Source organism: Arvicanthis niloticus, chromosome 2, assembly GCF_011762505.2.
Source record: "Arvicanthis niloticus isolate mArvNil1 chromosome 2, mArvNil1.pat.X, whole genome shotgun sequence".
Classification (NCBI taxonomy): domain Eukaryota; kingdom Metazoa; phylum Chordata; class Mammalia; order Rodentia; family Muridae; genus Arvicanthis; species Arvicanthis niloticus.
This window is the reverse complement of record NC_047659.1, coordinates 110,610,365-110,626,015: the sequence shown is the minus strand read 5'-3', so window position 1 is coordinate 110,626,015 and position 15,651 is coordinate 110,610,365. Positions and strand designations below refer to the sequence as shown.

Sequence of the window (15,651 nt, the reverse complement as noted above, 5' to 3'; positions counted from 1 at the left end):
AACTGACCAAGACACACAAAAGTTCAACAAATATATTACCTGTATACATATCTTAAAATATTTCTTTTTTTAAGTAAACTCATAAACATGTCACAATAACCTGAGCAAGAATGTCAAGGCATAAATGGATTGACAATACACACTAAAAGCAGTACCAAAAATACTAATTCTCCTTCTTTATAAGCTTAACCTTTCCCATCCTCCAACCTCTCTCAAATATTTCTTGTGCATGCTTCTGTGACTTCTGAGACCAGAAATCCCATTATATCTTCAGTATATCCTTTAAATGATTCCTTAGCTTCTTGACTTCGCTGGCACTCAGCTGTCTCTTAAGAGTATCAATTCTCCTAAAAAGACAGCCTTTTATTTACTCTTCAGCACTGTGTTCATCAAAACTAAGAAAAAGGATTAATGGTCCTCATTCCCACACCAAAGACCTCTGTCCCTTTCTGTTCTGATTCAAAGAAAATTGTTATCCATTTTCTCCTTTTTCTAAGCTCAAAATCATGGGCAGGTAGACATTGAGGAAGCCTAAACTATAGACACAGATAACAGCACTGTAAAGACTAAGATAGAAAGAATCAGAATCTTTAGACAACATTGTAGAAAAGAATCAGGTAGCAACTTCACACTGAGTTGTTCCTAACAAAGTAACTTCTGTTTGAGGTCCTGAACTAACTGGTATTTTTATTAAAGCAAATGTGTCTTATGCCACTATACAGTTTTCTAATACTCTTAAGGAAAAGAAAGAAGTCTAAGCTTATACCATATAAGAACTGACACAATCCTACTCAGATTTCTACCCCTTGGTTCTAACCCAAATGAAACCTGGCCCTAGGATCTCTTCCAATTCCTCAATATGTACTACCAAATTCCAAGTTCTTAAATACCAGCACTTGAGAAGGCATTTTGTTACTTTCCTACCTCCTGTGCCATCTCCTCACTCTATCACGCTATCCATTTTATTTTCTTCATAGCATTTAACATAGTCTAAAGTATTTTGTCCTTCTGATTCCCTGTTGTAGGAAAAACGTAAGAACTATAAAAACAAAACATTATCTCTTTTGTTCATGACTGTATTTCAAATATTTCACAGATAGACCTAAAAAAGTTATTAAGCAGGAAAGCTAGAGATGCTGACCTATATTAATTCCTACAGTTATGGAGGCTAAGCAGGATAAAAATGAGTCAAAGGTCTGAAGAGTGAGATTGCCATGTCAGAATAAAAACCAAGTAAGGGTCTGAAAATACCTCAGTCCAGAGTACTTGCCTTGCATGTATGACCCTTTATATTAATCCCCAGTACAACAAAATAAAGAAAAGGAAAATTCAGTAAACAATAAATAAACATTTTTTAATAATGGAAGTTCTTGGAACTGGGATGTCTCTTTGTGGGTAAAGTACTTCATGCTCAAGCATAAGAACCTGAGTTCAGACCCTCAGCAACTATGTAGAAAGTTGAACATGGCAGGTAGTTCATGTAAACATAACACTGGGAGACGAAGACAGGAGGAATCCTGAAGTTCACTAGTCAGTCAGCTATGTCAAATTTGCATGTTCCATGTTCAGTGAGAGACCACATCTCAAAAACATAAGATGATTTAGGAAGACCTCTGGCCTCTACATGAACACACACATAGAAATGCAAATGCATATGAAGACATCCACCCCCAAAAGGATAGTTATTACCTTACGGGGACACTAGCTGACCTCAAGCCTGGACTATTCTTAACTTGGCTTTTCTAGTCTTCAACTTTCTTTCCTGTTCTTTTCTACCCTAATTCTCCAACTTTCAGAGTAAACGGTACTGCTTCAAATGTTTCTATGACCAACTAAGACATCCTCAATCCCAACTGCTACCTGCCGTTCTCTATCACTTCATCTGATTATCAGATTTATTCTCTTCCAATTATCCTTCAAAATACAAAAATGTATTATTCATTTATCAGCCACCTACCCCCAAAACATAAAGCTTGCTAGGATAGAGGGCTCTCTCTTTCTTTTCTTTTCTTTTCTTTTCTTTTCTTTTCTTTCCTTCTTTCTTTCTACTTAGAGCAGTGTCTCATATCCAGCAGATATTCAATAAAGTTTTGAATGAGTGGAAGGGTATCCTGGTTCTTGGGTTGTGGGTGTTTGGCCACGCCCCCAGAACCCAGGCACTTGACAGGAAGTCTAATCTCCATTCAACCTGCACCCTTCAGTCACTTAGGGCACAGGTAGAGGGCATGATTAACAGGCCTCAGGCCCTAGGGAGATTTACATACTAATGAGGTACCTGAAGGCCAGAGGGTGTAGCCAATTAAGCATTCCTCCCCAGCCCCTCCCATCTCTTTCCCTCCGGATTTAACTCAGGTCTGCCCTGGATTTTGGGAGGGTGCATCCAGATCCATCCACCATCCACCATGACATTAAAGCCTGTAAAAACCCATGGATTTTCTTGTGTCATTGGGAACCGTGGAGAGGCCTTTAGTGAGCCACAGCAGCCAGGCCTAACTTCCAGCCTGGAGGAACCCTCTCTGTGTTCCCAGAGCCACCCTACCCATAGCTGGTGCCTCAGTGATCTCCAGCAACAATTACCCACAACTGAGTAAATAAATGAATGTAAATAGGGTCACAAAATTAAGGATAGGACTACAGCTAACTCCTAGGAACAGATGTATTTTATTCAACCATGATTAACTTTTGAGACTAAGTAAAATACAAAAATTTACAGTGTCTTAATGTTTACCCTGAATCATGAACATCAATAGAAAGGCTGAGAGAAAAAACAGAGAAGTTAGAGCTTTCCTGCTTCAACTATGTACATTTTTATAATTTAATTTATTCTTAATATAGATAAGTAAAAATATACTCAAGTACTTGGAAATTTTCAGTAAAAGATAATTTTCAGTAAAATTATAAATAAAGTGTGTGTGTAAGACCAGTGAGACAGTTCAGTAAGTAAAGGTGCTTGCCTCAGAAACCTGACAACCTGATTTATAGACTGGGAACCCACAAAGTTGTCCTCTAACCTCCACACATGCATTTTGGCATGTGCACACACATATCATATATATATATATATATATATGCATATATATATGCATGAAGTAAATGTTAAATAAATTTTAAAATGAGCATAGGATATATATATACATATAAAGAATGCATTCTGCATAATAATAGAAACAAGGCATTAAAATTTAAGTGTAAAAACAAATTATGCAACAAATGAAAATGAGCCAAACTCCTCAAAGCCTACTAAATGAGTATTTTTTTAAAAAAAAAAAATAGTATGAAGAAAACAGTAAAATATTTAAAGAGGTAAAAGATATTACCAGCAAATGAAAAAATTTTAAATTGCAGTTGAAGGAAATAAAACACAATGATTTCCGTGATTTTCATTTATTGTGTCTGGGGAGAGAAGAGCTGTTTCTAAAATACCCTGCCACTCAAGCAGGACACACAGATGAGATTAGGTGTGAGGCTGGCAGCAGAATTTAATTTTTGGCACCTTTAGAGGGTGAAATAGGGCTGTACTGTACTGGATTTAAATTATTAGTCTAATTGAATGTCTTCTCACTGAAGAAACATTTTGTTTTTCAATGGCCTTTTTTAAAGAATCATATATATATATATATATATATATATATATATATATATATATATATATATATATACACATACAGAGAGAGAGAGAGAGAGAGAGAGAGAGAGAGAGAAGAGTCAAGAGGCCATGAACAACTCACTAAAATATCTCAAAGTCAATATACATATGCAACCAACACTTGTGTTGAGAGAAGCGCATCACTAGACATAAAAGACTCCAGGACCACTTTTTTCACCCAAAAGTAACCACTGTCCTGAAGTCTCATTCTAGTTTTTCCTGCTTTTGAATTTCATATGCATAAAATAATACACAGCATGCTTTTTGTGGGCTTACTATGATCAATGAAATGTTTACATATTTTCTTTGCTGCTATATCCAGCTATAATTTGTGTTTTACTCTTGTTCTCATTGCTATACAGTATTGGCTGGAAGATACAATTTATCTGTTTTACTAGCAATAGACATTTTTATCTCCAGGTATTTCTTAATAAAAACATTGAGAGAGATTTATTTCTTGTTTACTAGTTCTCTCTCAATTGTACTAAAATTACTGGACATATGCACTACACACACACACACACACACACACACACACACATCCCTCTATGAAGACACTAATAGATAATTTTCAGAAATGAATGTTCCAGAAGCAGAATGGGAGTTTCATAGTCCTGCATATTTTACTAGAATGTAATGTTTTTCATCTTTTTCTTTTTAACCATTCTACTTAGTCTTATAAGGTTGCCTTACTATGGTTTTAATCAGCATTAACCTGGTGACTTTTTACCACTTTTATTAGCCACTTATATTATTTTTCTTACTGCTGTGATGAACATCTAACAAGAAACAACTTAGGAAGGGTTTCTTTTGCATCCTGTTTTCGGGGTGTAGCCCATTATGGTAGAGAAGTCATGAAGCATAAGCTCACAAGCACTCACAATCAGGAAGCCCATAGAGATGAATACTTGCGCTTGCTCTCGCTTGCTCTCTCGCTCTTTCTCTCTCTCTCTCTCTCCCCTCTCTCCTCTCTCCTCTCTCTCCTCTCCCTCTCTCTCCTCTCTCTCCTCTCCCTCTCTCTTCTCTCTCTCCTCTCTCCTCCCTCCTCCCTCCTCTCTCCTCTCTCCTCTCTCCTCTCTCCTCTCTCCTCTCTCCTCTCTCCTCTCCCCCCTCTCCTCCCCTCTCCTCCCCTCTCCTCCCCTCTCCTCCCCTCTCCCCTCTCCCCTCTCCTCCCCTCTCCCCTCTCCTCCCCTCTCCCCTCTCCTCCCCTCTCCCCTCTCCTCCCCTCTCCCCTCTCCCCTCTCCTCCCCTCTCCCCTCTCCCCCCCTCTCCCCTCTCCCCTCTCCTCCCCTCTCCCCTCTCCTCCCCTCTCCCCTCTCCTCCCCTCTCCCCTCTCCCCTCTCCCCTCTCCCCTCTCCCCTCTCCTCCCCTCTCCCCTCTCCTCCCCTCTCCCCTCTCCTCCCCTCTCCCCTCTCCCCTCTCCTCCCCTCTCCCCTCTCCTCCCCTCTCCCCTCTCCTCCCCTCTCCCCTCTCCCCTCGCCCCTCTCCCCTCTCCCCTCTCCCCTCTCCCCTCTCTCTCTCTCTCTCTCTCTCTCTCTCTCTCTCTCTCTCTCTCTCTCTCTCTCCTCTCTCTCTCCATTTTTATTGAGTCAGGGATCCCAGCCCATAAACTGGTGCCACCCTTATTCAAGGTGGGTCTTCCTTCCACAACTAAACTGCATAGTCATAGCTCTAGATGTCCAAGTCAACTCCAACTGACCATGAAAAGTATTTTATTAAATACCTGTTAAATTCTCTTTCCCATTTTTTGACTGGGATTTCTGTCTTTATCAAATTGAATATGCATTTGCATAATAAAGACAAAAATTATTTGTCAAGCATGCACACTGCAAGTATTCTTGGATTTGTCTTATCTTTTATTGAAACCTTCTGTTATAAATTCTTTTCCTTTATGCCGCTGATGGTTATTTAGTTTTATTTCCTGTGGTGTTGAGAAAATATTTTAAGCCAGATTTATAGCATAATTGTGAGTTTCCTTCCATTGGAGTGACCTCTATCCAATCACAAAAGCAGTTGTTACCCCAAATAGTCATGCCACTATTACACCAGTGGGCACAGTTTGCCTAGAAGGTAGGTATTATATTACACGTAGTTTATGACTAGATGAGACTTGATGAGTTTTCTCTCACAGCAGCCTGCATAGCACCTGCTGCCACTATGAATGCTACCACTATGAATGTCATTTGTTTGTGTGTGTGTGTGTGTGTGTGTGTGTGTATTCATAAAGTAGCAGGTTTGTATATGGCTTTATCACAAATCTTGAGGTTTTGTTAACCCTCTCCCAATTTCACTTACCTCATCCCCTTGATCTAACCCTGTATAAGTATTTTAACACCTAGCTTCCCCGTCTATTCCCAACACACACACTTTTATACCCTCTGTGTTTTATCATATCTTCCTCATTAACTGTTCGCCTTCCCTTTCTTGCTTTCTGTCCTCTATAGATACTAACTTAAATTTGAATACAGAACTCAATATTCAGAGCTAGGATCCATATGAGGAAGAACAGTGTCTTTCTGTGCCTTGTTTACCTCAATTAGTATAGTATTTTCCAGCTTCATTGATTTTCCAGGGAATTTCATAGTTTCATTTCTTTAAGGCTGACTAGAATTCTATTACATATATGTATCTCATTTTCATTATCATTCATCAGATGTTGGACTCTAGGCTGGTTTCATTTCCGAGCTATGGTGCACAGACTCCTGCTGAACATTGAACATGGATATGCTGGTGTATATATATTATAGAATAAAAATTCCTTTAAGTATATATCCAGGAGTGGTAGCTGGATCATATATAAATTCTATTTTTAGCATTTTGGCAAGCTGACCATACTGAGTTCCATAGTGACTGTATCCTTCTATACTCCTACCAACACTGAAAACGTGTTCCCCTCTCCACACCTCGGCAGCATCTGCTATTTTTTATATAGCCATTCTCATTGAACGGATATAGTGCATGTTTGATATTATAAACCTTGTCAAAAGTCTATAGTAAGGGAGGGAATAGATCCAGGCAGGAGAACCGACCATCATTTCCCTAAGTGAATGTACCAAACTTCCCTCTACATATTTATGCTTATGTCCACAAACTAGTGCAGTCTCAGGAAGGGATAGAGAAGTTCCTTTCTACAGAGGTAATGTAATGAAGAAACTCCTATCTGGTCAAAGCAGAGGGAATAAGTGATTAACAGGACATCAACACCACTTCTCCATTCAAGGACCAAGGAGCATCACACAAGAGAAAGAAAAAAAAAAAGAGTATGTGCCAGAGGACGGCAAAGACATCCTGAAATGCTACCATCCAGATGGGACACTGCCATTACAGTCATGACCGCACAGCAGGTGTGGATACTTGCCCAAGGCTCAACCCTCCAGCTTTTCATCCAACTCATCAAAAAGGTGACCCTTAGGTGCCACCCCTTCCTAAAGCGCTAATGACTGCTCACGGGTGCTAGAAAAGAGAGGGCTATTTTCTCCAATGGTATAGCCATTGGGGAACTAGGTGAGAAATGGGGATCAAGAGAGAAAGGAAGATGGTGAAAAAAAGAGAAAGTAATAAAAGAGGTTAAATATTTTTGTAATATATTATGTGTATGAACGTGTCAAAAATACAGAAAAGGTTATACAATTCTGAAAACCAATAGCCAGAAATATATGCATGACCTAGGGACATAAAGAAAAGTCATAAGACTATAAAAGTAAATACCAAGACTTAATTTTTAAAAAAATAAACACTTCTTAAGCTTCCTTTCTTTGGGAAAAAATCCTCGAAGGAACTCTAGTGCTCTCCTCACTACAGACAGTAACTCAAAAAAAGAAAATGCTAGCCTATTTGAAGACAAGGAAGGTATCTAGAGGCTTCATTATTTTACTTTTCACATTTAAATTTTCAGTAATTGTGCATAGTGAGAACCACGGGTCAAGTTTCTTCTCCCCCAGTTTGGATAGCCAAATGACCTGCAAGATTTATTAGAATAGGTTACTGTTAGTTAACAAAAGTAAAACCCACTATGAAAGTATCAATAATGAAGTTTTAAAATCAAATAAAGTATAAGTAAAACATGTTAAGAACTGAAAAAAAATGATTATCAAACAACAGTTATACATAACTCTAATATAATGCTCCTAAATACACAATGGTTGAATTAGTCATAAACAACATATATCAGAGTTATATACACGTATCACCTTATATCTGCCAGAGTGCACCTTGTTCCTCCGTGCCTGAGAAACAGTTTAAATGCTGCTTAAAATGAATATTTGCATCTATCGTATTGCTAGACCCTCAACCTAGAACTGACCTTAATACACGCATGTAATTAAAATAGTATACAAGCATAAAGGAGGAGGGGGAATGGAATGGGGGGTTGTAGGGAGGGAAAATGGGGAAAGGGGATGACATCTGTATTGTAAATAAATAAAATATCCAATAAAAAAGAAAAATGCATTCTTGAAGAAATTCACATATGATTTATTCTTCTACCAATATTTTAAAAACATGTATTTCATAGTTTTAAAATACCCTAAATATTTTTTAAATAGTTTTTATTTTGTTGCGCATATATGTGTATGTTTTTTATATATGGGTGTGTACACAGAGAGGGCAGAAGTCAACATTGAATGTTGTTCTCCTGTAACTCTTGACCTTATTTCCTGAGACAGTCCCTCACTGAGCCCAGACTGAGTGGCCAGGCAGCACTGGAGCTCTGCCTTGCTTGTACAGTTACCAATGCATGTCATCAGGATCAGCTTTTACACAGATGCTTAGAATTCCAACTTAGGTCTTCACATTTGTTCTTCAAGCACTTTACCAACCGAGCCAAATCCCTGGTCCCTAACTAAGTCAAGGAAATTACAGAAATTACAGGTCCATTTTATTGAAAATCAAGTAATTACAAACTTAATCTGTGTAGATATATATAATGACATTTAGTCAAAGTTGTACTAGGAAGCAAACAGTAAACTTACACAGAGAGAGAAAAAAGGAGAAGAGAGAAATAGAGAGACAGTAAAACCAAATTATTAGAAAAACCAGGAAGAAACTATTCAGTTAGAAAGTTAGAAAATAACAATTCAAAACAAATTACAGGGCCTTTAAAACAAATATATACATATTTATAATCTAATTAAATATTTTAAGAGAAAAATTCTAAAACATAAAATTGACATTGATAAAAGGACATTATTCACCTATGGAGGAGACTAACATAAAAAATTCTACACTCAATGTGTAAAATTTTTAAACTGAATAAAGTTGATAATTAAGAAATATACATGCTAATACAAGAAAGTGTGACAATTCATGATTAATCCAAAGCTCATGATATCTCCCTACTATCATTCAATAATAAAAGCCATGGCATAATGAACAAAACTGATGAGTGAGAAGGAAGAAACTCAACACAGGCTAAAGCAGAGAACTAGTGAGACACTGTGATGGGACCATTTCTCAGAAATCATGCATGTCACAAAGCTATCACTAGAGGGCAGCATTGCAAAGATTATTTTTAAAAGATGCTTAGGGAGGAGGTACCACAGAACTACAACCTACTCTACTGTTTACCCTCATTTTTTTTTTTAGGTAATAAAATGTGTTCCTGTGGTTGAATAATTTTGGACATGTTTAAAACATGATTAAAAATTAGGCAAGAAAACTCAATCCCACGTTTCTCCTTTTTAAACTTAACTGTATGGATTAATACTTGTTTGAAGTTTCAAACAAGACAACTGTAAGATTGCAAATGTAAGTATATATATATGTATATATATAATACTATTTCCTAAACTAGCTTTGGTATATATAATGCTTGATATTTGAAAGAAACACATCTACCTTTGTATTTTTATGATACACACACACATACACACACACAAATCAGTAACAAATGTATTGTATCCCACAAAAGACTATTCTCAAACATGTGCCTACAGATTGTTCAGTCAGGGCAACGAGCATTAAAAAACACCTCTAATGACTGTTTATTTTTTCTTTCTAGAACTAAAGCAACTGCCTCAGTTTGACCAGTTTCTAAGCTAAGTGGTACTGTAAGACACAGATATCTAAATTTTCAAGTGTGAATTTCTTGGGGTCAGAGAAACATGCTTCATGTTCTTTCTCTGCAGAACCAGCCTCCAAGTGTCAGAATACTACCCCATCCCATGTTCATCTTATCCTATCCTCTGAATCTCTTAAGAAAACAGGCTGATTCCTTATTTGGGCTTGTGCTTAAGTCTTAAATTTAGCCCCTCCAATTCTTCCTCTAATCTTAATAGTAATATTCCCTTTCAAATGCAAAATACAAAACAAAAAACACTTCTGGAGACCCCTTGTCATCTTTAAGATAAGATACCACAGGCCAAGAGGACTTCTTGTGACTAGACCACCCATGCTTTTTTTGCAGACTCATCTTCCAACATCCAGTCTTCTATGAGCTGTTACTGTAACAATGTGCACTTGGCAGGCAATACCCTCTGCAGCGTTCAGATATCCACTTCTACCCAATCCCTTAACCGCCCACTCAGGGAATTTTTTTCAATCACCTACATCTACTCGTGGCAGTCTCTAAGAATCATCCTGTGAAAGCTTTTATCACTGGGGGAAATCACTCCTTACAAACATCCTCCATGAGAGATCCCATCTTACCTTCTTATACACTGAGCACAAGCTCCCAGTAAATGTTGAAAGGAGCTTTACCCCAACAGACACAGCTTAGTCTCCTGAACTCAAGGAACCTTATCAACCAATAAGATAAATCACAAACCTGAGGAAATTACTTTCCCAAAACTCAGACAGGCTTGGTTTCCATCGGGGCATTTAGGGGAGGATCCTTCCCATCTCTCACCTTCTGGTGGTTCCAAATGTCTCTTTGTGGCCACAGCACCCCATGTTCTGCCCTGTTCCTGGCTCTTCCTGTGTTTCTTTTTTTTTTTTTTTTTTTTTTTAAGATTTATTTATTATTATATATACAAGTATACTGTAGCTGTCTTCAGACACACCAGAAGAGGGCATCAGATCTCATTACAGATGGTTGTGAGCCACCATGTGGTTGCTGGGATTTGAACTCAGGACCTCTGGTAGAGCAGTCAGTGCTCTTAACCACTGAGCCATCTTTCCAGCCCTCTTCCTGTGTTTCTTACTATGACACTGGTTACTGACTTAACCAGATAATCCACATATTCTCCTTGTCTTAGTCCTGTGACTAAGTTAGGTCACCACAAGCTCTGGGAATCAGACCTTGAACATTATGTTTCAGGGACCAGCCCACTGTCAACAACATGCTGAATATTCCACAGGGAGGCATCCAGTATCCAACATGGATTCCAGAGACAGGTCAAGATGTTGTGACAGCTGTAACAAAATTGTCTCTAGAGCCTGTAAACCCCAGAAAGTGAAGATCCGTCTGCATCCCCAAATGCAGAGCCTTCAGGTAATGGTCTCAGGGATGGGGAAGCCAACAACAGCCTTTATGGGAAAAAAACTATTGTTTTCTATTTATGGGCAGGTTCATTTCTACATTAAGCAATAAAAAGACACTTTTTGTCTTTACAGTACTAATAAAAGTCAGAATAAGTAAACATGAAGGTAAACTTAAAAATCCTTTTTCAAGAAATAAGCTGAAGGAAACTGGCAATTTTATTTGAAGAAAGCTTAATAATTCAGCTAGAAAGTATTTAAAAAATAAAATATTCACGATGAGCTATTTCTGGAAAATGAAAATTCATCATACAAAAAAAAATCACTTGACGAGACTTTTTTATACAAGTTTCAAGGTAGGAGGATTGCTGTCTTTGATAACTTAAATGCCTAATGTGTGCACTTGTGGAAGTGGGATGGGAACCCAAGGTTAAAGTCTTCAGAACTATAAATGAACCATTTTGACAGAGAAAGATCTGTACAACTACCACAGAGTAATTTGGAAACTAATCTCTGAGGATGAAAATTAGAAAGAGCAGTATTCAAAGATGAATTCGTTCTCTCAGCGAGAGTCAAAAGCTACCTGCAAAATAATGAAAAGGGGAGCAGAAAAAGTTTAACAGGCTGCTGTTGTAAAGAGATTTGTAGTTAATATAGTTTTACTAAATCAAATCCTTTATCCTGATTTCAGGGTAAGATATAGCTAGATACCAGAATAAAACATTTTAGCACATATAAAACTGTTTTTGCTTATTTTAACACCTTTGATGAAATGTTAAATTGCACAATATTCTACTTGCTTGGTTTGCCATTGTTGTTATTTCTTTTACAACACTAGGAATGTGCAAGGTCTCATGGGCCTAGAAAGTACTCTACCACTGAGCTACATCTACAGTCAGTACTTACTTAAAGGAAGATGAAGTCAATCTTCAATAAACCACACTACAAATTAGTATCATAGAGGTAACATGAAAATATCTAAAACTACCAGTTAATAACTTTTCAGCATTTCAACCATCAAGTCACAGAGACTAATTCAATCTAAATGGAATCTATTATTCAGCCCAGAAAATGGGCTAATAATTAAATGTTACACTTAATTGGCAATTTAGCAAAGTAAAAATTCCAATTTTTGCTGATTTTTCAAGAGAAATGTCTTCAATACAAAGGAAGGAGAACCTTTTGCTTTATTCCAGTGATTACCTTTTCTTTTCTACATCTCTATGGATGCAATGGTTTTATAAACCAAGTCATTTTGCAGACAGAACTTTGTATTGGCTAAGAAAAGAGAACCAAATTGGATGTTTACTAAGGAAAGGAAAACAAAGGAAGACAAACTCCACTCAAATTTTAAAAGAAAACAACTGTGTGCTCAGTAAAGGTAGTTGCTGCCAAACTTGATGACCCAAGTTCCATCCCAGGATCCCAGATGGTGAAAGGAGAAACCTGACTCTTATAAGTTGTCTTCTGAGCTACCCAGGTTATGCACTGTCGAATTTCCTAACCATGTTAGGCACTGTCGAATTTCCTAACCATGTTAGGCACTGTCGAATTTCCTAACCATGTTAGGCACTGTAGAATTTCCTACCCAGGTTAGGCACTGTAGAATTTCCTACCCAGGTTAAGCACTGTAGAATTTCCTACCCAGGTTAAGCACTGTAGAATTTCCTACCCAGGTTAGGCACTGTAGAATTTCCTACCCAGGTTAGGCACTGTAGAATTTCCTACCCAGGTTAGGCACTGTAGAATTTCCTACCCAGGTTAGGCACTGTAGAATTTCCTACCCAGGTTAGGCACTGTAGAATTTCCTACCCAGGTTAGGCACTGTAGAATTTCCTACCCTGGTTAAGCACTGTAGAATTTCCTACCCAGGTTAAGCACTGTAGAATTTCCTACCCAGGTTAGGCACTGTAGAATTTCCTACCCAGGTTAGGCACTGTAGAATTTCCTACCCTGGTTAGGCACTGTAGAATTTCCTACCCTGGTTAAGCACTGTAGAATTTCCTACCCTGGTTAAGCACTGTAGAATTTCCTACCCAGGTCAGGCACTGTAGAATTTCCTGTGCTCATGAGCAATAGAAACAAAACATAAAAACAGTGAACACCTCTACCAAAGCAACTACATTCCAAAACCAACTTGTATTTACATCATCCAATTTTTATTTCAAGTTGATCAACTAATTCATTTACTAAGTGTTTGCTAACTGTGAAGCACTGGGGTAATGAATGCCAACTTTAAAAGATTCCTCGGGAATCCAAAGCTGAAAATAAGATTTTCATGATTCAGCTTTTATCTTCCCATCACTTAAGGGCTGCAAGAATTATTTCCACAAATATCAATTCATACCAATTACTAGATATAATGCCAATCATAGAGAAGAAAAATAAGACAGAATATGCCCCCAAAAGCTTTCAGTGTAATAGAAGAGAAAGTAAACATAAAATCAAGGTAAATACTAGCAGTGCTCTGGAGAATCCTCTCTGTACAAAGCCTATGGAGAAAGGTGAAGATGGAGAGGTAATTAGAGCAGCAGCTATACTGTGTGCTAGGTAAAGGCCGTAAACGTGAAGTGCTCAGAATGACAGTACAACAGGGTCATTTTCCAAACTTGCTAGAAATCATCGTGATAAGATGAAGTCAAGGTTAAGGGTTTTCAAAGATCTTTCCCCATCATAAAGGGTCCTAAAATGAGTCTTTTATGGAAGAATTTTAAGGGAGAATTTTAAGTACTTCACTAACCACTAAAAGTATTTTCTGTAATTAAAATTTTATTTTAGTTATAAAATACAAAACTATTTCATATATTTTAACATTAATCATCTCCTTGAAAATCATTTATTTAAAAATCTATTATTTTTACTGAAATCAAATAATATAAAAAATTGAAAAAAAAATCTCATTCTTTATTTTCCATCCTATATGTTATGAGTGTATTTAGGCTCAAATACACTCACTTCAAATGAGATTTTTGAAAATAGTTTTATGTGAATTAGAACATGCTTTCATCATTTATTGAGATATCATAAACATTTCTTAACCTCAATAGAAAAAGAGAGAAAACCCATTTTCTAAGACTAAGCATACCCCATGGTGGCCACTCATTCTTCTGATGAATATTAAGGTTGTTTCTAGCTTCCTGCCACTACAGGCAATCTATTAACAAACATGTTTGCATAATTCACTAGGGTAGACTAAAGCAAAGCCACACCTTTACATATGTATGTCTTCATCTTTTTTTTGTATTAAGAAGTACCCAGAAAAAGACCTCAGCACATGAGAATCATCATTCAAGAAAACCTCTTTAAAGAAAGAACACATTTTAGACAATATAAATATAGTTATTGTTTGAATGTGGAATGTCCCCCATAGGCATATGTGATTGAACAGCTGGTCCCAAATTGGGGACACTGTTTTGAGCTGTGGAACCTTTGGAGCTTAGGATCCAGTTGGCAGATGTAGAGCCATAGGAACTGGCTATGGGGTTTTAGGATGGCTGTCAGCTGTCAAGGTTCTGCTGCCAAAGACTGCGCCCTCTACCATGCCAGACTGTACCTTCTGGTTCTCCATTACCTTAGTTCTGTTAGGTATTTGGTCACGGTTCAAAATAGACCAAAACTTGTTTCTGGAAGTGATTAAAATAAAAGACCAAAGAATGAAAAGCCAGGACTCAGAATTCATATTAAAGTGATTAATTATAAGTACAAAGTCATAAAAATACTTCTCTTCTGGAGAAAAGCTACCTAACATTATTATAACCATGTACTATAAAAAGTTACTATTATTTTAAATAGCTCACACAAATCGATTTATAAGATTCTTTCCATACATTTATATTAATTTCCAAAATTTGAGATCAATTTGTCAAATTTTAGTATAAAATTAATATAAAATCAATCGCTCTCTCTGGGAAAGAAGGGATTTTAAAGAAGTCAGATATAGAATACACACGTTATAAAACAGAAATATTGGGGGCTTAAAGTTTAAGTAAGGATTGGGGTAGGAAACAGAGAAGAGGGGTTGGAAATTAGGTTACCAAAACTAAGGATGTAAAAGAAAAAAAATAATAACTTAAGGAAACCCATCACTTTGTAAGCTAATTTTAAAATATAATTTCTTTGTAAAAGAAATTTTCATAGTTAACATGCATGCAAGTAAAACTGAGTATTAAATGAAACTCTCAATGCTTGATGTGGAATACTTGTCTATAAGTTACTAGACAGGAAACGTTAAAGACCACCACCACCACCCCCGCCTCACCCAAAGCAACAGATTACTGCCATTTCTCATTTGCTCACCAGAATTAGATGGTAAGATTCTATTGCTAAAGATACAACACACCTTGGTTACAGGACATAAAGAAATCCATCTTGAACTGACCTAAAAACTTCCTGCTGGCTAACTTTTATAATGCTAGAAGGTGCTATACAGGCTGGTGGGTGAGAAATTCATCAACAGTATTACCCAGTTGTGAACCCTGCAGGCTACAGTAACAACCTTTCAGGCAAGATGTACCCAATGATGCAGTAGTATCATGAAGGTCATTCGAAGAACCAACCATTCATTGTTTTGATTGAACTTGAGGCTTGCT

General features: G+C 37.3%; 1 protein-coding gene across 22 annotated transcripts in view; it reads right to left on the bottom strand.

Moving 5' to 3' along the window:
- Nucleotides 1-15,651, bottom strand: part of Macrod2 (mono-ADP ribosylhydrolase 2) — a 1,857,339-nt gene that overhangs the window by 1,816,310 nt on the left and 25,378 nt on the right. The gene's annotated exons all lie outside the window — the stretch shown is intronic.